The sequence below is a fragment of the Dasypus novemcinctus genome, chromosome 7, assembly GCF_030445035.2.
Source record: "Dasypus novemcinctus isolate mDasNov1 chromosome 7, mDasNov1.1.hap2, whole genome shotgun sequence".
NCBI classification, from domain to species: Eukaryota; Metazoa; Chordata; class Mammalia; order Cingulata; family Dasypodidae; genus Dasypus; species Dasypus novemcinctus.
Window position 1 is genome coordinate 84,631,252 of NC_080679.1, and position 23,604 is coordinate 84,654,855.

A 23,604-nucleotide genomic window follows, 5' to 3' on the forward strand; every position below is an offset into this window, starting at 1 on the left:
CATATGAGAAAATCACCCATCACCTCCAAGTTAAAGATTTGAATATCTGAGAGCTCCAGAGCCTCAAACTCCTACTACAGTCCCTGATCTGCAACATTTTCCTCTGGGCAATGGACTCCATGCTAAAGTAGTCGGGTGCAGTCACCCCTCGGGCTGAAGTGTGCTTTGCTGGCCTGGCGGGGGAGCAGCCGCGGCAGGCCAAGCCGCTGCCCCCATAATAGGGTGGCTGGTCGGACTCACCGCCACCCCTGAAGGAAGCTCGGCATGGGCGCAGAGTGCCCTCGGGTCTCCCCTTCTCGGCAGCCATGCTTCCGCGGCCGCCCCTCCTCCCGGATGGCACCACACGATGCCTGTGGGGCGGCACCCTTCTTCTTCTTTCTCCCTGCGCAGGCGCAGGGCGGAAAATTCCAGTCTGCCCTTTTCCCCTCCCCCGACAGCAGCAACAGCCAGGCGTGGGCGGAAAATTCCAGTCTGCCCTTTTCCCCTCCCCCGACAGCACCAACAGCCAGGCGTGGGCGGGAAACTCAAGTCTGCCCTCCACCCCAGCAACAGCAGCCACCAATCCCTAAACCCTGCCCCTTCCCCCAGCAACAGCGACAGCCAATCCCTAACCACCACCCCTCCCCCGTCCAGTACCGCCCACTGACCTTTCACCGGCAACCAATCAGAACAGGGCGTGGCTTCGACCAATCAGCCTTCCCCAGCCCCTATAAAACTGTTGCCTCTCCCTCAATAAAGTGGACTTGCCTGTTTACCTTGTCTCCGCGGTAGTTCTTCTGCCGTGTGCCCTCCAGTCCTGAGAGCCCCCGACAAGGGCCTGGCCTCCCTTGTCCCCAGTTCGTCGCCTGCTTCTCCGGGCGACCCCGTCAGCCGAACCGCGCAACCCCTTGTGAGACCGATCCCTCGTCTGCTGCCGGACCGACCCCTCGTCCCAAGCGGGACCGACCCCTCATCCCAAGCGGGACCAGCCCCTCGTCCAGAGCTGGACCGACCCCTCGTCCGCAGCCAGACCCCACCTCTACCGACCGAGCAAGCCGCCGCAGTCGGGTCTCCAGCATATCTGTACCCCAGAAAGTAGATTTCGAAAGATCCGTCTCTAGTCATCACTGTCACTGCCAGACTCACTCAACTGCAAGTCATTTCTGAGGGTGTTCATAAGCTGGTTGCTTCCTTGCTGCCGGCTGGCGCCTTGGTGGCCGGGCCGCTGCTGTGGGCCGCTGGTGTGAAGGCCGCGAGCAGAGCCCGGCGCCCTGACCTCGCCTCTGCAGCTGGAGCAGTCATCATCGCTGCTGGAGCTCTCGGAACTGAGGAGCTGCTCCGCCGCTGCTCATCTGCTCAACCATGTCCACTTCGGCCCTCAGCTCTTTTGGTGTAATCCAGCTGAGGTTCAGTTGAGGTGTTATCTTTCAAGGGAGAGGGTTTAGGTTCAACTGGAGGCTTCCTTGGAGCTCTGAATGGTATCGGTGGTGGCGGCGGCGGCGATGGCTGCAGGGAGGAGTGGGCTGCTGTTCCATCGGGGCGTGGATTTTACTGTTCCCCTCAGCTAGCGAAGGGTGTGGAAGGAAGCCCACGCCTCGTCTCCAACCTCTCCCCTAACTGCAGACAGCGGTCCTTGCGGTGCAGCAGCTGGTTCGAGGGCCTTTCCCGGCCGCGTGCGGGAGCAGCCTCCGCGCAGGCGCCTGCCAGTGTGGCCGCCGCGGGGGCTTCCGGGGGCGGCTTCCGGGAAGGCGGTGCTCACGCGCAGCTCCCGGGGCCCAGCGGCGCCCGGAACCAAAGCCCACGTAAGGGTTTTGAAATTTTGAATCTATGTTGTGGCATATAACAGGTGTTTCTTTCTTTCTTTTTTGTTTGTTTTTGCTAGGAAGTATTCCATTGAACAAATATACCCCAATTTTGTTTAGCCATTCATCATTGATAAACATATGGGTTGTCCCCAGGTTTTTTGCTATTACAAATAGTTTCTGTGACTATTCGTATACAGTTCTTTGTGCAAACATGTTTTCAATTCTCTCTGGTCAACCCTAGGAGCAGTATGGCTATTAGATGGTAGATACATGTTGAACATTGTTAAGGAGCTGTCAAATGGTCTTCCAAAGTGGTTATACTATTTTATATTTATGTTAGTAATATAAGAGAGTTCTGGTTACTCCACATCCACACTAACATTTGATATGGTAGATTGTTTACTTTGATCCATTCTCATGGATATATAATGTTATCTCATTGTGGTTTTATTTTGCCATTTTTGCTGATTAATAATGGTGAGTATCATTCCATATGCTTACTGGCCGTTCATAAATATTGTTTGATGCTAATTTTTATGAGATTATTTGTTTCCTTATTATTGGGTCGTAAGAATTATTCATATTCTCTTCATACAAGTCTTTTGTCTAATATATGTCTTGTGAATGTTTCTTCCTAGTATCGGGCTTGCACTTTCATTTTTCAAATGGAGTCTTTCAAAGACCAAAGTTTGTTATTTTGGTGAAGTACAGTTAATTATTTTTTCTTCTTATAATCAAGGATTCTGCATTGTTTTTAAGAAAACTTTGGCTTTGCCAAGGTCACGAAGATTTCATCCTATGGTTTCTTCTAGACATTTTATTACTTTTGGTCTTACATTTTATGGCTATGATCCGTTTTTAGTTAAAATTTTTTGATGTAGGGTCAATGCTTACTTGTATCCTCATGGATATAGTTATTGAAGCATAATTTGTAGAAAACATTTTCTTTTCCTCATTGAATTCATTGGTCACCTTTGTAAAAAATCAGTTGATCATATTATTTGAGACTATATCTGGACTATTCTGTTCCATTGCCATATATATTTATATATATGCCAATATTAAATTGTCTTGTCTTGATTACTCTGGCTTATAGTTAAATTTAAAATCATAGTAAATATTCAAACTTTGTTCTTTTAAAAATTGTCTTTCATTATTTTAGGCCCTTCATATTTCCTTGTAAATATTAGACACATCTGAAGTGGGATTGACCTTCCATTGATCACAATGGCAGCTATCTCATGGATTAGTTGCTTATTGAGCTTTCTTTCTTCTCGGTCTCACTTCCCTACTTCTTTACTTGGGTTTCCTGAGATCACTTCTCAAACTGTTTACACCAAGTCCTCATCTCAGAATCTAATTTTGCAGGAACCCAAACTAAGATAACCACCTTTTATTGGTTTCCCTTGATTTTGGTAAATGGTTCCTAATTACATCCTCTCTAAACACCCTGTTTGAATATGCTATTAATTTCTTCCTGGGACCTTGACTGATATGGTTAATAAAAGCAGGATTTTTACTAAAGGCAGAAATTTACTAAACCTGTTTATATATATATATATATATATATATATATATATATATATATATATATATAGCTATCCTATGCCCCACTCCCATTTACCTCCACCCTCCTAGGCAAATAGTTCTTCATATTTTTCATGGAAAATTTCCAGCAAATATGATGGACACTGTGTATTCATCATGTTTATAAAATTATCAAAAATTGCCAGTTAGTTTTTCATATAACCTCTTTATTTGCTGCAGGTTTTTAAATAAAATCCCAAAATTCATGCCTTTTGCCACTTGTTACCATCAAGTACTTCGATATATACCTCCAAATTATAGAACTGTTTTAAAAAATACAACCACCTAGGAGACCATCTTAAAATTGTGTGCATCTACACAGCTTAAGTATATATTCCTCCAATGAGGTGTATTAAGCTGCTTCTAGCTTCCCAGAAGCACAAACAATGCTGCAATAAATACCCATATCAGCATGCATGATAATTTCCTGGAATAAATTAATTTTATATGGAAAATGTCAAACTTATATAAAAGAAAATATAATAGCATAATGACTCTCCATGAACAATTACCTATCTTCAAAGGTTATCCATGAATCACTGGTCTTGTTTTACTTATACCCCTTCTATTCATTCTTCACTCCCAGCCACAGGATTTCTTTGAAGTAAATACCAGGTATCATATCATTTCATCCATAAATACTTCAGTATATACTGAAAAATCAAGACTTTTAAAAACAAAACAATATCACTATCAAACCTAAAACATTCCCAATGTAATCAAATATCCTGTCAGATTTCAAATTTTCCTATTTATTTCAAAGTTATTTTCTTTGTTTATTTATTCAAATCAGAATCCAAATAAAGTCCATAAAATTGTATTTGGTTTTTGAGTCTCTTACATCTAGTTTCATGCATTTATTTTATCACAATGCCTCCCTCCCTTTCCTTGTGTTGTAATTTATTTGTGAAAGAAAATAGCTTGTCTTACAGAATTTCCCACATTTTGATTTTTACTTATGGCATACATTTCATGTCACTAAAAATTCCTCTGTCTTCTGTGTTTTCTAAAAATTTCAAATGAAATCTAGAGCCTTAATTAGATTTGTTACATTTTATTGCAAGCACACTTCAAATGTGTTATTTTTTTTAATTTTAAACTTTTAATTTTAAAATACCTTTATACTTACAGGAAAGTTACAAAAAATAATACCTAACCTCACATAGAGAACTCCAACATATCCCTATTCTTCCAATACCCAGCTCCACCAATTTTAAATTTTGCTACATTTGCCATATCATTCTATATGTCTGCCATCATCAATATATCAAGCTATATATATATTATTCATCTATCTATCTCTCCATAGATCTATTTTCTAAACACTTGAGCATAGTTTGTATACATTACACTCTTTAACATTTAATACTGCCATGTACATTTCCTAAGAACAAGAATATTCACTTATATATCCACAAGATTATTATCAAGTTTATTCTATGTGTTATGTTGTACTTCCTGTATACCCCATAAGGATCCAGAAGATACCTGATTGTCTTTCTTTGGCATAGGATTGATCAGTAGATAAATGTTTTGTAGGTATCCAGCCTCCTTTTACTCCAAATAGTAAGACAATTTTGCCAACATCATCTACTTAAAAAAAAGTATCCTTTTGTAATTCCGACTTTGGCTTCTGGCCAACATGGAGTAATAGGAAAGTAGAGTACTTTGCAACCTGAAATAACAAAAACGAATAAAGCATATGACACACACCAAAATTTAAAGACACCATATTTTTAAAATCAGGCAAAAAATGCAATGATTCCTGAAAGTCAGAGTATAAATGAGGTTAAGTCCTATGATTTCCCCATGTTACTGTCTTGAGAGTCTCCCGGTTGTGTTTCAAGCAAGGGGCATCCAGGCAGAACGAAGCACAGTCCTCAAGGTGAGCAAATAGAGCTTGGAATCTAGGGAGGCCAGGGTGCTAGAATTTGCACAATAATGTGCAGAGGAAGAGAAACCTGCACAGAGAGGGAACACTGAAGATCTGTAGAGAGCCCCCTTAAAGACTGAGCTCAGTACTGATCAGCATATAAGTGGGAGGAAATGTCAGAGGCCGGGGAAAAAAACTAAAACAACAACCAAAAAAACACCTACCCAAAGAGTTATATTTAATAGTGCCCAGTTCTCATATAGGTTGAGAATAGTGCCTGCTTCCACCAATTATACTTGAAAATGTTATGGTTCACAGGTCATTTAGAGTTTTGCCTCAGTAGTGAGGGATAATTAGCTCTAGACTGAGGACTGCTTTAGTCTCACTTAACAAATCCTGCTAAAAACAAGAACCAAAGGATCAGACTTTTTTTCCCAAGTAACTTAAGTGCACCCCATTTTTATAGGAATAAAAAATGTCCAGCATCCAAGGAGGTAAATGTAACAATGTTTAGCATCCAATAAACATTTTCAGGCATGTAGAGAAACAGGAAACTTGACTGATAATGGAAAAATCAGTCAAAATTGACCCAGACTGGCACAGATATTAGAAATAGACAAAGATTTAAAGAGTTAAAACAGCATTCTATATATTCAAAACGTTAAGCATAGATATTCAATATATAAAAAAAATCAAAATGTCTAGAGATAAAATATACTAGATGGGATATTTAATCAATGTCTAACAGCTTATTAGACATTGCAGAGAAAACTATTCATATTTTAGGGTGCCAATATGAACTACAATGGATATGTTTGCATGTGAATTATGATTGTTTTAGTACCATTTTTCTTCCTTAGTTTATAAACGATTTAGATGTATTTTGTTGTTTTTAGGGTATGATGTGTTATTTTGAAAATACATATTGGAATGCAGCTTCTCCCTTGTGAATCAGTAGTAATAAGTTAAATCAGAAAATATGGTTTCTCTTTAAAGCTTGGCCATTCTGGGGCAAGTTACGGGCACTTATCTTGATATTTTACTTTCAAGTTGTCTAAGCAAATTGGAAATAGTGCATTGAAGACACTTTCACATGTTGTATCTGTTAAATGTCATTTACAGTTTATGTATTCTTAACAGAATTTTTCTTTCTATCTGTGGATACTAAGAAATAAAATTTCTCTCTACATATTATTTTTTCCTATTTGGTAAAGACAATAATGAAATATTTTTTTCTGGTAGTGTAGTTAATCAAGGCTATTATTTTATTTTCCATCAATTCCATTGTATGTCCATATTTTGGGACTAGGAATTTACTTCTTTATTAGTACATTTAGTCTGACAGTGAGAAGATATGTTTATTTTTAATCCAAATAATTTCTTTTAAAAATAAAATGTCTCAAACATCATCCTCAAAGGTAAGTAGTCAATTGTACAATCATTCTTTTTCATCTACCTGTGAGGTATTTACATTAAATATGCCTGCCATATATAATATATGCAAAGGTGAAAGCCAAAACTGCCACAGAGTCAGAAAGGTTTCATTTAAAGACTTTATTCCACAAAACATCTAAAATATTATAAAGAATTAATCCTAATGTGAAGCAACAAAACAACACAAATGCACAGGTGTCAAACCCGAATTTTAAAGGCATAATTTTCTTAAATATGTATATATGTTTTCTTCTTTTGGCAGATCCATGTCTCACAATAGAATATAATGTATGAGATGAGGAGACTTTGTCCATACAATAATTCATGTAATTTTTATGTTATTGAGATTGATGTCATAAAAAAGGAAAAATGTTTCATTTGAAAGGTTTGCAATTAAAGGAGTGATATGTAGACACAATACCTAGAGGACAGGGAGAGATGTCTTATTTTTTATTCATAACATTGTGTATATTGGAACATGTTTTGTAGATGTTGGAGAAATGTACAAATGAGAGAGAGAAGTTCAAGGCATGAGAGATAAAGGGGATAACCAACAGAATATTAGATTATGGATCTAGAGGAGAAAACAGTACACTCTAATAAAGAAAGTAAAAGGGGGGGAATAAAAGAATATAAAGATTTGCTTTCCAGTTGAAAGAGGAACACTGAGGATATTCATTTTGTAAGATCCTGCAATTATCGGGTCAAAGTGTCTCCTAAGAATGAGAGAGTTTTGAGAGGAATTTACAGTCTGCAAAGAAAAGAAGAAGTTTGTAATTGTTGTAGGAACTAGAATAGAAATTAAATACAGTCTACATAAAGTTGCAGTTAAGCACTCAACTTATGTTGGAATGAGTAGACATAGTTTAATGACTTTCACAGCATTGCTTTGCAGAGAAGGAGCAGAAGCTTAGGTACCCTACCAGGTGATAATAAGCCTTCTGGATAAGAGTCTCTTCGATATTTAGATGAATGGCCGGGTTGTTTCTGGGTTCCCAGAAAATCCAAGGTAGGGGAAACGGACTTTGGCCCAGTGGTTAGAGCGTCCGTCTACCATATGGGAGGTCCGCGGTTCAAACCCCGGGCCTCCTTGACCCGTGTGGAGCTGGCTATGCGCAGCGCTGATGCGTGCAAGGAGTGCCGTGCCACGCAAGGGTGTCCCCCGCATCCCCCACGTGCAAGGAGTGCGCCTGTGAGGAAAGCCGCCCAGCGTGAAAAGAAAGAGCAGCCTGCCCAGGAATGGCGCCGCCCACACTTCCCCTGCCGCTGACGACAACGGAACCGGACAAAGAAACAAGACGCAGCAAATAGACACCAAGAACAGACAACCAGGGGAGGGGGGGAAATTAAATAAATAAATAAATCTTAAAAAAAAAAAAATCCAAGGTAGTTCACCTTCATTATAGGCTAGGAGGGTTGGGGAAGCCAAGAGAAGAGACAGAGATCAAGCTTGCTATATTGCTCAGTATTAACCTTTGAGGATATTTCTTCCTTTTTTGGCCAAGACGTTGGACAAGGCCCTTTCTCTGGACTTTCTCTAAGCTCGAAGAAAAAGGAAGTATCAAGAAGGGCACCATCTTAGATTCAGCCCATCTTCTTTGTCAGGCTGTGAAGTCTTTCATCTACACATCCTTCCTCCTTGCTAGAGGAAACAGTGGAGAGAGGCCATTTCCAGTTTTAACACTTCTGTGTTGGCTCACACTTTGTGGGGCATTGGATTAAAATGTAAAGCTTTGGCTAGAATCCTCGGCTTTTCTTAGAGCACTTGCTCTAAGAACCTGGGGTCACCAGCAATGGGGAGGACTAGCAAAGACAAAGAGAACTCAAAGAGGAAGGTTTTTTTAGAAGTGGGTTCACTCCATGCCCCTTCCCTTCCCTGAGCTTAGACTGTATCTAGTACATTCTGAAGGAAGCATATGTAGGATTAGACTGTGGAGAAAGGACTGGTAGAAGAATCTTTCTGGACTGTTTGTGGTCCCAGAAGTTCCTTTCTGTGTCATGCTTTGCAGCTTTAGTCCTGAGGGTGGCCAAGCCATTGCTAATTCCTTGGACCACCCCACCACCACCCCATAAGAAATAGCACTCTTCAATCTTGCCTCAGGTGGCAAAACAGTGGTCTCCCTTGCTACATTTCCTACCCCACTGCCCACTCCAGAAGGAGACTGGAGGATGTTTCTTCTTGGTTCTCCCCTCCCCCACCCTTTCTCTCCAGACTCTGGGACAATCATTCCATTTTCCTCTTGACATCCTTGACCCTCATCCCCAAAACCCAGTGGGATTGGCTCCACTCCCCTTCACCTCTCTGTTTTCTTCCAGAAGATGTATTTTGAGTCTGAGAGAAGCATTTTTTCCAGAAGGCCATCTGTTAACCACTCTGCTTTCCCAATGCAGAGGCAGGACTATGCACAGGGTGTAGAGAGCTCCCCTTCCCACCTCTCTGCCTAGCCTTGTTACAGACCTCATGCCTGCTCTGGCCACAGCTAAGATGGCCCAGTCAGCTTCCTCGTTCTGTGTGCTGTGTGACAGCTCAGGGGTCTTGGGCATTGTTTTCTGTTATGACTTGAGGTCCTCAGCAGCCTGGGAGCCTGGATCAGAGCCTTGGTGCTGGTGAGAAGCACCTGGTTTGCCAAGAGGAGCTGATACCAGATGATCTCCCTGACATGTAACAGCTTAAAGAACTTTGCCATCTCTGCCCTTTGGCCTTCCCTGCTTCTCTCAACACAATGAGGCGCTTTGCAGAAACCAAATGGCAGCCTCTGCTCCAGGAAAGAGAGCTGGCTGTGTCTGGGAATTTCTCTCTGAGCTTGGGTGGCACGTGCTGAGATTCCAGAGTAAAACCAACTATTTCTGCCAAAATAGTGTGTGCCTCCCCACATTTCCCTATCCTGCACTCTAGGGACAGTCTACTCTCTGCATGGAAGAGATCATCTTTCCATACCCACAGTACCTTTTTCCCCTCCACCCTACCTAGACTCCCCGGTGGGGAGGGAAGGGTCAGAGGCTGTAGTGGCCCCTGGATACTCGTGACATGACGTGGAGTTGGGTGAGGCAGAGGGAACTGCCCCAACACCTGCTCTGTGCTATGCATGGGAAAGAACAGCAGTAGAATTATCTAGATATCTGTATTTGGATCTATAACTGTCATTTCCCTGGTGCTGTGCACCAGGTCCAATAACTTACTACTAGTTCTTAGACATGCTCAAGGCTACCTAGTAAAATCTTAATGTAAAGTAGCTAAAGCCATGGAAGTACAGTATTAATTAAAAGAAAAATAAGTAGTGAACTACAAAGAAAAATTACATTGTGATTCTAAAGTTTCATGATACAGAATTTGTTGTAGTAAAAATAGCCTTTTAAAACATGAACACCTGTGGTATTTTGTATTAATTTGTTTTGTATCTTTTGCCACCCCAGTTTTAGATTGGTGGTGAATCATTCTGTTAATAACAGATTTTTAACTTTTTACCCTCACTCTAAAACTCCAAAAAGCAAGTAGATATTATCAAATTGCAGATTTTTCTCTGGGATTGTTTAAATTATAACATACCAGCAAGAAATCAGACACTCAAATCCATAAAATCAGCAAAACAAAAAGGGGGAATGTGAATCTTTACTTCTCTCCTTAGATATGACAAGCTCCAAATGGATTTTTCTGGGTTTTCTGGATTGCGGGTTATGCTGACAGCATGTAAATATTTCATTCCAGATGGACTTAAATCAGAACTAAATACCTAGTTCAGCCACAGTGACTTATTATAGTCTGTAATTTTAGACAAACGTCAGAAAATTTTGCTGTATTTTGGTTTCTCTCACTTCTTATATGGGCCTAAATTGTGATAACTTGTAGTTGATAATTGTCAGAAGTTTGAAATGGCAATATTTTTACTCTTGGTGAGAAGGAAAAAAAATGAAGGATTTTTCATGTCTCTCAGATATATTGGCCTATTCTCTAAATGACAGGTTCCTGACTGATCAACTGTACCACCTGCTACTAAAGCTCAGTAATATTAGTCTGTGGAATGGTTTCATTCTCATCTCACACCTCAGAGATCTTGTGCTCAACCCCAGGCATCCCTTGTGTGTTTAAATCAGCTTAACGGCTCATACAGTGTGCTGATTTCCTTGTAGGCCTCTGTTTTCTCAAAAAGTGATCACCTTTTGCCAATGCCCTCAGGATTAAACAGGGCAGTCTGGTTTTCCTTTTCTGCATTGGCTATACCTTTGTAGTCAATAAAAGACTAACTAGAAAAGAATCAGCTGATGAGAGAATCAATCTTCTGGAAGCCTCCCCACAGTTTTCTCATCATTTTTGTGCCGTCTGTCATCTCAGATTGTAAAATGGAAACCAAAACTCAGTATGTGGGAAGACTTTTACTGCTCCTTGTTAACAAAAACAGTAAGACCAGGGGTTTTGATCTTATGAGTGTGTAGGTAAACAGTAAGCTGTTAGTGCACACTCTTGAAGTGGCTTTTCTGTGTTTCTAATGGAGGTTTGCAAAGGATTATCAAAGTGGTATCAAAAGGGTCTCCTAACATACTGTAGTGTGGATATCCATTCTGAGGAGGTCAGGTTAAATCTGAAGGTCTTATATACAATGATACTGGGGTAACTTATGGTACAGCATGTAGTACTATATGCTTCTTAATAATAGTCATAGAAAGAGAAAAGAGAAATATAAAAAAAGATCCTTTTTTCATATATTCTTTTTATAACTGGTTACATTGAATTAATTTGTATACCATTATATTTGAAATCAAGACAAGTCATTTTGTCTCATTTAATTTTTAACAACTTTATCTCACATAATTTGCTGTCATGATGATTCAAAAATGTGTGCAAAATATATTCAGATCACTTTGACAGATAAAGGTCATTTCTTCATAGAACCAATTGTGTATATTTCTCCAACTCAGAGAAATCCTTCCTGCCCTTACTTTATAGTTTTAGATCTCATTCATAACTTGAAAGCACAATGAGTAAAGGGAATTTAAACTTGCTAACTGATCCTATTAAAACATAAAATAGAGTTATAGAGTTTGAAATTTCCTTTTTTTTTTTTTCCCTTGAGTTCAGGCTTTCAGTTAGCCACAATTCTATCAGAGCTGTTTAGCTTCTACCTCTAGTAATGTATAAAATAAATGTGTAATAAAAACAAAAATGTTTTTTTAAAAGTGAGAAATCTGCTTTAAACTCTTCTGTTATGCATTATATTATTGAATTATTGAATAGTAAAATGATTTCATTACTTCTTTTCAATGTCATTGAAGCAGTCCAACGATTAAATTGTTACTGTTTCCTAGAACTGGGGGTATGGTTTGATAAGAACAAATCTGATATTTTCTACTGTTATTTAGTTTACTTATAATTGCTACTAGAAGTTTGTGTGTGCTAATATCATATTTTGTATGGTAGAAGTATTTAAAATATATGGATTTAGAAGGAAATATAATAATATTATTAGAAAGGGAAAAGATATATATTGCATTCTTCTAACTGGAATTTATTTTAGTTTAAAACATACATGAAGTTTGCTCATAAAATGGAGAAAGTGGGGGATAGAATATTCTCTAGCTCATCATTTATTCTTTCTCAGCATTAATATTGGCTGATTGTTCATAATATTCTCATCATTACTGTTGATTAATTGTCATTAAGGTACATAATGCTTTCCTGGGTATTATGTAATTATGTAGTATTTTTGATAATGCAGAAGATCCCAGATTAATGAAGCAATCTGAATCTAATAGGCTTTCAATATTTTCAAGTTTTTTTTTTCTCACTATTTGAAATTATCTCTTTTTGTAAATTTTCATTTGGACATGGAGTTAAATATTTATTTATTTAGCTCAAGCACTTATTATAGATAAGATTTCCTGAGAAATAGTCTCCTTTTCTTTCTCATAGGCCAGACATTAAAATTTACTTTAGTATGCTTTGTCACAAATAATCTAAATTCCATGATAACAAGGTCTTCACCTATCCTGGCATAATGGCATCTCCTATGTCTGGTATGTAGAAAGTGTTTAATAAATACCTTCTGAATCAATAAAAGAAGGATCTTATGGCAGCTCTATATTTAACTTCCTGAGGAATGGCCAGTCTTCCACAGTGGCTGCACCATTTTATAATCCCACCAACAGTGAATAAACATTCCTGTTTCTCCACATCCTCTCCAATACTTGTACTTTTCTGTTTGTTTTTATTTTAATAGTGGCCATTTTAATAGGTGTGAAATGATATCTCATTGTAGTTTTAATTTGCATTTCCCTAATAGCTGGTGATGTTGAACATCTTTTCATGTGTTTTTTTAATCATTTTTATTTCCTCTTTGGAAAAACATCTATTCATGTCTTTTGCCTATTTTTAAATTGGATCATTTGTCTTATTATCTTTAAGTTGAAGGATCTTTTTATAAATCATGGATATTAAACACTTATCACATATATAGTTCCAAATGTTTTCTCCCATTGAATAGACTCCCTTTTCACCATCTTGACAATCCCACTTGTAGGTATATACTCAGTAGAACTGAAAGTAGAGACATAAACAGGCATTTGCACACCAACGTTCACAGTAGCATTATTCACAATTGCCAAAAGATGGAAACAACCCATGTGTCCATCAACAGATGAATGGATAAACAAAACGTGGTATATACATATGATGTAATATTATTCAGCTATAAGAAGAAATGAAATTGTGATGCACATGACAACATGGATGAACCTTGAGGATATTATGTTGAACAAACTAAGTCACACACAAAAGGACAGATACTATATGATTTCACTAATGTGAACTAAATATAATGAGCAAAGTCATGGAGTTAATAGCTAGAAGATTGAATGAAGATAGAGAATGGAGAAGAGTGGCTTAATTTGTGCAGACTTGGTAATAAGGTTGATTGTAAATGCTTGGAATTGAATAGAGGTGATGCTAGCACATTAGGGTGAATGCAATTAGCTTGCCAATATGGGGGTATGATTGCAGTTGAAAGGGAAAGTAGTGTTGTGCATGGCACCAGAGGAAAAACGAAAGGATGAAACAGGACTGTATAGCATAGTGAACCCTGTTGTAGACGATGAGTGTGTTTACTAGTACAAATTTAAGAATGTTCTTCAATGAAGCAGAACAAGTGTATGTTACTATTACAAGACATTAATAATAAGGTGGTATATAAGCTAAAATGCACCTAAAGGAAACATTGGACTATAATGAATAGTAATATATTAATAGTTTTTCATCAATCGTAAACAAAAAAGAGAGAGAATTATAAGTAATAGAAACCAAACTCAAATCATTGTATATTGTTTGATTCCATTTATATAAAATGTAAGTATAAATAAATTTATAGAGATGGAATTAGACTAGTGGATATTTATGGCTGGGGATGGATAGAGGAATTGAGAAGTAACTGCTAAGGGGTGGGTTTTTTTCTTTCTGGACTAATGAAATTGCTCCCAAATTGGTTGTGGTGATTCATATACACCTCTGTGATTATACCAAAATCCATTAAATATATATGTTGGATGGATTGTACTGTATATTAATATATTTCAATAAAATTACTAAAAATATAAAAATAAAAGTAATAAATATTGGAGAATGATTTTATCTCAGAATACTAGAAGGTCTTAATATCTTAATATATGTGGTATGCAAACTATTGTGGTATATATTAGAGCATACAAAAAAGTATAATGCAGTATTACTGTCATCAAAGAATTTATCAAAAATAGTCTTTCATATTATATAAGAACAGTGAATTGGGGTGGAAGAAGCATTACAAAGATTTTCTTGTTTTTGTTACCTTTGTTTATTTCACATATCTTTATTTAAGGAAAGCTACATCCTTAAGAGAATAAGCTACTTGTATTTTCCATGGAGCCATTGCTTAAAGAAACCAGTTCCATGAAAGCAATGAGCAAGAAAGTATCAAATTAAATAAGTTTATTTTCAAGTCTATATATTCAACCTATTTTAACTCATATATTGACCAGTGTTGATTTTGATATCATGTAACCAATTTGATGGTGAGACTATCCAAATAAATATTAAGTAACTGAGCTCTTGTTAGGGTATAGGCTGCTATTCTCATTTGAATCTTATAAATGTTAAGGTGCTCTCAGCATTACTGCCAATGTAGATGGAATAGGGCATAGAATTAAGAATTCTGAAAAAGGGAAAAATTGCATACCAATGGAAAACTGCTTAATATAGAACAAGGAGTTATATAGGTTTTATGCAAAAAAACATTTTTTCAATTGTACCAGATCTCTTTCTTAAATAAATTAAAAAATAATGAAGATTAGAAAAACACTATTAACTTTTAATAGTTTAGAGGCCAACTTCAGAAAAATTTACTGTAATAGTTCACATCTTTGTCCTTTTAGAGAGTGGCCTGTGCTTTCCTTTTCCAATTAAAAATAATTTTCATGTCCAATGAACTTGTCCTCAAATCTTTCATCCTCTGTTTAGTGAAAGCTTATTGTATTGTGTTAAACATTATGTCTAATATGATCAAGCTTTCAAATCTGCATTGAATCCTTTATAAAAGTTTAAAATTCTACTGCTCTCTTTCACTGTTGTTCTGATAAATTCATGATGAGACATAAGCAATTTGGAACAGTAAACTACAAATATAAAGATATAAATTAAAAATAAAAACATATGTAGTAATAGAAGCATCAATTATATTATTTGATTATGGGTAACTCCCAATTATGTTTTTTGCATCATTACTTTACATAATTAATCACATCAATTTTTACTGCATTATTAAATTAATTAAAGAAAATATTTATACTTCACATGGTTTCAAAAAGAAGAACTTGAAGCCATATGTGAAGGTTTATGCAACAAAACGTAAAAGAACTTTTAAAGTTGAGTGAATCGGGCCAAAGGAAAAATAAGAATATAGGAAAAAATGGTGGGTAAGGTTGGTACACAATGTGCAGGATAAGTTTGCTGTCCTGGAAGAGATGGGTCACACATTGGCTTTAAGCTTTCAAGTAACCTTTAAGAGAAAAAAAACATACTGTTACATAATTCATAATATCCATAATATAAAAATATTCTAGTTGCCTTGGAAACACAAAGATACTGATGACAAAGATTCTTCCTCTGGGTGTCCGTTGAACAGACACTGTCTAACTTAGCGTACATTGTCTGGACTCACATTTTACTAGAGGTAGAGTAAACAGTTCATATAGCTATTTCTTACATTATCTCTCAATATAGGTTGATGGCATCTTGCCACATTAAAATTGAGAGAAAGCTATTTTACAATTATGAGAATATACATATATACATATATAGCCAATATTCCTGGTGTACTATGGAGAGTAGAATCACTCAGGATCCTTTTTGATTGTGCTCAAGCAAGAAGTGGTAAAAGTAAAGAAATGCTTTGAGGCAGACCATATCAATATCCTACCTAAGCTTATACATGTAGTGCTTCTGGGAGACTATTTCCAAACATCTGCATTAGTCGAAAAGTTTAAATATACAATAAAAACTGTCATTTGAACAGAGGTTATATGTTGAATGCAAATATATCCTGTATTCATTTAACCTAAAATTGAATGAATTGGCTTATGCAACTGGACAATAAGTGTGTCTGGTTTAAAACATGTCTAAATCCAGAAGTTCACACGATGTCATCAGGAATTTGATTTTTATTCTCCAGGCTTTACTTAGATCTGTTTGTATCCAGGCAAGTTCTCTCCATACAATAACAAGACCATGTTATCTTCATAGTTATGATTTTCTAGAGTGTTTTTATAATAGGTCTTGGAAATATCCTGAAGAGCTCTGAGTTTATTTCAATTTGAGGCACATGGCCATTGCTCAGCCAATCGCTGGGACCAGACTGAGTGCCTATTCTTGCAACCTGAACAGAAGAGTTTCACTTCTGTACCGTGTAGAATAAGTATAAGAGGTTCATAGACTCCTGGGAAGTCTGATAAAAAGCAAATAAGAACAACAGTGAAATTCTCATTTATAACCTATATTCTTCTTTCCTGGCTTTAGAGCAAAATTTGGTTAAAACAGAACTGAAAGCAAGCAGTTCGTAGGCCCCGTCTCCTAGGTTCCTCCTGTATTTTCTTTTAATCAGTATTTTAATTTTTTAAAAAGTTTATTTTGGCAGTTTTCTCTCCTAGAAATAAACCTGCCCAAAGGGAAAATAGTGTCCCAGAGTGGAGACTGCTAAATGTTCCTCAATACTTATTCTCCCTATCTTTCCCATATTAATTGAATTCCTTAATTCAAGATGGGAACATTCTGTGCAACTGGAGACTGGTTTCCAGCCTCTTTTGCAGCTAAATGTGGTTCTATGATCAAGTTCCAACTGGATGTGAGACATGATCAGCACAGTTTCTGGGATCCTTATTAAACACAAAAGCCCCCGATTTGGCAAAACCTCTAACCTCCCTTTTCTTGGGCTTTTGCCATGCATATAAGAACACCCTGGGTGGAGTTTTTAATCAGAACTTCAAGAGATCTGAGAAACTGTGCAAGGGGGGCATGAACTTGGAAGGGAAAATTACATCTTGATTTTAACCGAACTCTAACAAAATTGTCATTTCTTTAAATTATGAATGTAAGCATAAAATATTAGAGTCTTAGTAGTATCTGTGCCCTTTTCACCTATAGAAATGATGGTTATTTCAATATCACATTATTGTTGAAGATGCATCAAAATACTGTTTAGACATTTTGGTAGTTATTAGACCAGCCACTTGATCTTGATATTTAATGCACTAATAAAGAAGCATATATTTTATTACATCAGGAATTTGTGTTTTCTAGAATTTTGATAATTATATTTTAATATCATTGGTTTCCATTGTAGTCCTATTTATTTAATTTATGCAATTAAAATATTAATCAAATAAGATGTCCAGTGACTTTTGAGTAAAGCCAAAGATAATTGGGGGTCAGAGAGCATACATAGGAGGAGACTTAGATTCCTAAGTGGTCTTCTGGAGCATCATTGCCCTGCCAACTTCACCTCTGGCCCATCACTTGGGAAAAATATACATTTCTATCTAATTTAAGTCCTTATATTTTGATGTCACTGTTTCATAAGCTTAGCCTGTACCCAAGCAAGCATTGTAGTCAAGAACAAGATGAATTCTCATTTCGACATAGGTAACCATGAGGTCTTGTGAGGCTCTTGGGGGGTTTTGATTGCCCAAGCGAATAATCATTACCTAGTTTTTTACAATTCACTGTAACTGTGCTTTCTGATCAATTGAAAAAGTTATTCCTCTGATACATGAGTCTGGCCTATCTCCTGTTTTTAAATTAACTTTTATTGGAACATAGCCATATTCTTTCATTTATGAGTTGTCTATAGCTGTTGTCACAGTCAGTTAGCAGAGCTGAGTAGTTGCAATAGAGATTTTTAACAGCAAAGCCTAAAATATTTACTATTTGGCGCTTTGCTGAAAATGTTTGCTGGTTCCAGCTCTAGGCCTTGCAAGGGATGAAGCAAGAGGTTTGATGTATTCTACCTCGTTTTCTTTATTAGGTGGTAAAGCATACCACTCCCTGTACTGCAAAGATGTAGGACTCTTGCTGAATCAGAACTTGAAGCATACACCACTAGGAGAACATCACCTGGCCCTTACACTGAACCTGTGAGTTACTCAAGTCACAGTTTCTAGTTAGAGGATACATTTACCTGTCATTAAAATCAATGATTTAAGTACAGTACCACACAGGAATAAAGCACATGATTTTCATGTTTTCTTAGTAATAGGAAAGCAACAACAAATAAAAATTTCCTTGTAATTAAAAAAATAGTTATTGCAGATTAAAAGAGTGAAATTCTAACAAGAACAATGATCAGTATAATTTTATGATATTTCTTACTTTTACTAGGATTATTAATGGGACTACAGTTTGACCTGACAATGAGAATAGCTTCCTCTGTGTCATTTTGGCAGTTCTATTTTTATTCTTGGAGAAATAAGGAGCAAACAAAGGATAAAAGTCTTTGTTTGAGCTGCTGAAACAATAACAGTGTGAAGAATTTCCAGTTACTCAGAAGCTCAAAGGATCCCATTTTTATGACTCTTTGAGAACTGGAAGCTTGATGGACACTCAACAGAAAAGACCTTAGTTCCCTTGAAATTAGTAGTCATTTGGGGGAAAATCATGGCATTTGGGGCCCTGTGGACAAATGTGTATAGCAATGAAGTTTCTTTTGCAAAGGAAAAAGATATCTCATGTGAAACCATCACTGAGGGGCCACTGACTAGCAGTTATTTTATCCTGTTTGGGGTATATTGTAGATATACTGTGAACTTGCCCTTCACAGGCCCAGTTAAGTTACTGCAAGTGTCAAACTTCAATGATGCAACCGTATATCCCTTGGAATTTCTATTTAGAGAATATATTCTACTTTAGAATGATTGGGTAATTGTTCAGTGAATATTTTTTCAACATGCTGGTGCAAAAATTGAAAGTCACAATATGTTCACACTGGCTCAAGAATAGATAATGGCACAAAATATTGCACTATAGCCAGAATGTAATGGGACTTGAAAATATGCTAGGAAACCTAAGTCCAAAAGCATGAGACTTTTTAAATGGGTAGACTTTCTCCTAACTTTATCCCATTCTCATCTGCAATTATGACATCCTATGATTAAAACCATAATGAAATTATTAACATTTTTTAAAGAACTTTTCCTGCAGTCATTATCTTCGTAATTCCTCCCATTTTCAGCCTACTCCCCTTCCTAACTCTTTCACAAGAAAGCTTCCTCTTTTGGTATTTGCATCTGCATAGATGTGTTATGAGTGTGACCACACAACAGACAGGTAAAGACATCTAAAAGTATAGCAAAAGTCTTATTGGAAGTTTTTCTAAATTCTACAGTAAGGAAAATTAATTTTAAAAGAGTGGAATAATATTTAGGACAGTAACTTAAAGGCTAGCTAAAAAAGTTCTGAATAAGTTACTTGAGGCAGTCATAAGGCAAATTTAGATCTCAAGCTTACCTGCTAGAATTTGAGCTCCTAGAAGATAGAGGATGGCTCTTTCTCATCTCTCTTCCATTGTGAAGAAGAGTCAATTTGCAGTCAGAAGTGATTGCTGAATAAGTTCATTATTACAATTATTTAATAAAAATTTTTTAACCACTTACAGTCATTTGACTGTTTCCTCTAACACTTTCTGTATATGGCATCAGGCAACTGTGAGTAAATGAATGTTTCAATTAACTGAAGCTAAATTCTCAAATCTTTTCTTTAAAACCACTTTTGATAAACATCTTTTCAAAATTTCATTCCATGCAGTATATATGAGAATAAGCTTGAATTAATGTAACCATTTCATGATGATTCGGGTCTGTTAAAATAAGCATTAATCATTGTACTTTACAGCAAAACAATGCAGAACCTCAGGGACTATTGAATTGGGCAGAGCAGTTTGTGCCTAATATCTAATGGAACTAAATTGCTGTATTTTTCTGGTTAGTCTTCTGTTCTTGACTGCTTTTCTTCTGTCACCTGTCACTTTTAGTTGCTAGGGAAACTAGACAACCACAGTTGTTAAAACAGTAATCTTAATTTTAGACATGTAACACCTGAATCAGTGCATTTGTTGTATGGAATCTCTTAGGTAATTGATTTCATAGAATACTGCCAGTTGGCATATTCCCCTTTCTTAGCACTACTGCAAATTTCTGAAATAAAAAAAGACTCTTTTTAAAAGTTATATTAAGGTATTTAATTAATAGAAAATAGTTTATAGCTCACATGTAAAATACTGCTTGCAGATTACATAGACCCTGAGAGTTTCTTAATGATCTCCTCCTCACTTATAAACTTAGTTGATGCATTTCTTTCCTGGACTGACATGGCAGATTGTACAGTTTGTCTGAGTGTGTTTATGATTATGCATGTGTGTGCATACACATAAAAGTATCTCTGTTTTGGAGTCCAGCCTCCTGCTTATTCTGACTCCAGAGCACCCTCTGTGCACCCTAAAATTAATATATGAGATATTATCTTTGGAATAGACAATAATTTCCAAAGATTAGCACTTATATCCAGCACATACCACAGTCAAGAATAATCTTATAGCAGTTCTTCTCTCTGCTTCAGCAGACCCTTCCTTCCATTTACTTTGTCTTTCCTGGATTTCCTGAAATCCACTGACTACATGGACCTAGAGTTTACTCTCCATGAAAACACTCATTGCTGATTTGGAGGCTGCCAATTATTATATGTTGCTAGATCCTATGGTCCAGTCTCAGTCCTCATCTCCCTTGCCTTCTCCACAGCATTACCTTTTCTTTGAAATGCCTTTCTTTCTTGGTGTCCAAAGCCTATCTTTTGAGTCACTTCATACCTTTTGGACTGTGCCCACTACTTTTCCTTTGTAGGTTCTACCTCATCTTCCAGATTTTGAAACATTGGAACAACTTGGCATTTTGATATTAGACCACTTTGCTGTCTATGCTGTTTCTCTGGCAGATCTTATTTATTCCCATGGATTTAAATATCATTTATATGCTGATAATACTAAAGTCAAATGCTGGTCCTCCTCCTGAGCATCGAAACTGCTTATTCATCATCTGCACTTGGAGGTACAAACAGCACCTCCAAACTTTAGTATGTCTTAAAGCAAACTCTTGATTTTCCCTCACAAACTGGCTGCTCTGTCTTCTTCATCTGGAGAAATAACAACTCCATTCTTTCAGATATTCTAGCCCAAAAATGTTGAGAAAATGCTTATTATTCTCATTCTTTCACAGTCCACTTCCAATTTTTCAACAAATCTTGTGAGCTCTACCTTGGAAATATATCAGAATCTAACTAGCTCTCAGAGGCTTCCACCCCTGCCACCCTTGTCCAAACAGCTGTACCTTTTATTAGACCACAGTAGTAGCCTCCTAGCTGATCTCCATGCTTCTTCACAACACCATCAAGAGTTTCATCTCTGAGAAGTCAGAGTGATCTTCTTTTAATAAAACTCTGTATCATGTTTTGTGTGCTTTTTTTCTACACTCCAATAACTTCGCATTGAGTTTTAAAAAATCAAGAGACTTTGGCATGGCCCACAGGGCACCACATAATATGGCCATTTGGTACCTCTGCAGTCACATTTCTTACCAGCATGCGTCTATCTTCCGATGTGATCCTGCCACATGGCCTCCTGGCTGTTCTTCAGACATACCAAAAAACATAGCTTTTGTTTTATTGCTCTCCTATTTATCCCCTGTTGACACCTCACATACATATTAACTTGTTCATTTTTATTTTCTGTACATCTGTCTTTATATACCTCCCCCAAGTCGAATATAAGACCTTTGAGGCAAGGACTTTGTGTTTTTCTTTTGTTTTGCTGTTATATCCTTAGCACCTTGAATAGTGTCTGGCACTTAGCAATACTCAGTGGATATGTGTGGGATTAATGAATGGAAGAATAATGGATTTTGGGTGTCCCCCTTTCTTTGCCAGCTTCTTCTTGGGAAATGTTTTTCTCTATTCTACTTACTGTTTTGGATTTGTACAATTTACTCTTTATTGTTTTCTTTAGTCAAACATACACACTAAATCAATTTCCTCCATCCTGAGGATAATTCCATGTCTAACCTATAATACAAAGTCTTTGTGACAACTACTGTTTTTGATGCTCAGGAGCCTTTTCTTTTTTTTTTTTAAGATTTATTTTATGTATTTCTCCCCCCCCTCCCCTGCCCCCCATTGTCTGCTCTCTGTGTCCATTTGCTGTGTGGTTTTTTTTGCATCCACTTGCATTGTCAGACAGTGCTGGGAAACTGTGTCTTTTTTGTTGCATCATCTTGCTGTGTCAGCTCTCCGTGTGTGTGGTGCCACTCCTGTGTGAGCTATGCTCTTTCCACGTGGGGTGGCTTTCCTTGCGGGGTGCACTCCTTGCCTGTGGGGCACACTATGTGGGGACGCCCCTGCATGGCATGACACTCCTTGTGCGTGGCAGCACTGTGTGTAGGCCAGCTTGCCACATGGGTCAGGAGGTCCTGGGTATCGAACCCTGGACCCTTCATATGGTAGGTAGACACTCTATGTCAATTGAGTCACATCTGCTTCCTTCAGGAGCCTTTTATTGCCTTATTTTAGGCTCGAGGTTTTGTTGAAGCTGATTGTGGTTTTCTGAAGTCTGATTGCCGGTTAAGGCAGGAATTACTCCATGGATTTTATTGTTTAACATACGAGAAGTTTTCAAGTAAAGACATATTCAGGAAATTATGCTTGATTTGTATTGGAATGTTATCTAGCTTCTCAGCATGATTGAGTCAAATGAAAGCAATTTTAACTTTCTTTCTTTCATATTAATAATTTGTTCACACAACACTCAATAAAGTGATACTGAAACACATTAAACAGAGATAAATGTAAGTGAATATAAATAGTGAAATGGCAAAAACATGTTTTATCAAAAGATCCAATTGGGAAAATGAGATTTAGTGGAGAGAGCAGAAATTTCTGAAGCAGAAGAAATGAAAAAGAAAGTTGAAAAAGACATTCATTTCATGTTGATGAATGATGAAAATTAATAATTATGGAAATAAATGCAATCAATACATAGTATTGTAATACAAAATTTACAAATACTTATTATACCAGTGATTCAATATATTGAAATAGCTTTTCTATGAAAGTTATCGGAGACTGGCTTCCACTTATGTCAAAATTGCCGTAGACTTGATTATAGTCACCATTAAATAAGTGAATTTGTGAAAGAATTTTACCTCAGTTCATCAGTATTTTGGGGGTATGACATAATCTAAAAAATATTCAAAGGAAAATAAGGTCTTATAAAATATATTAAGCAATATATAAAAGTCAAGTGCTTTAAATAAAAACAAATCACTCTATTGAAAACTTAAATGGTTGAGAACACATAAAATATATTCAAGAATAGG

General features: G+C 37.1%; 1 pseudogene; it reads right to left on the reverse strand.

Annotated features, from left to right (window-relative positions):
• Positions 1-1,096: 1,096 nt before the first annotated feature.
• LOC111765572 (ELL-associated factor 1-like) lies at positions 1,097-7,779 on the reverse strand (annotated as a pseudogene).
• Between the last annotated feature and the right edge of the window lie 15,825 nt (positions 7,780-23,604).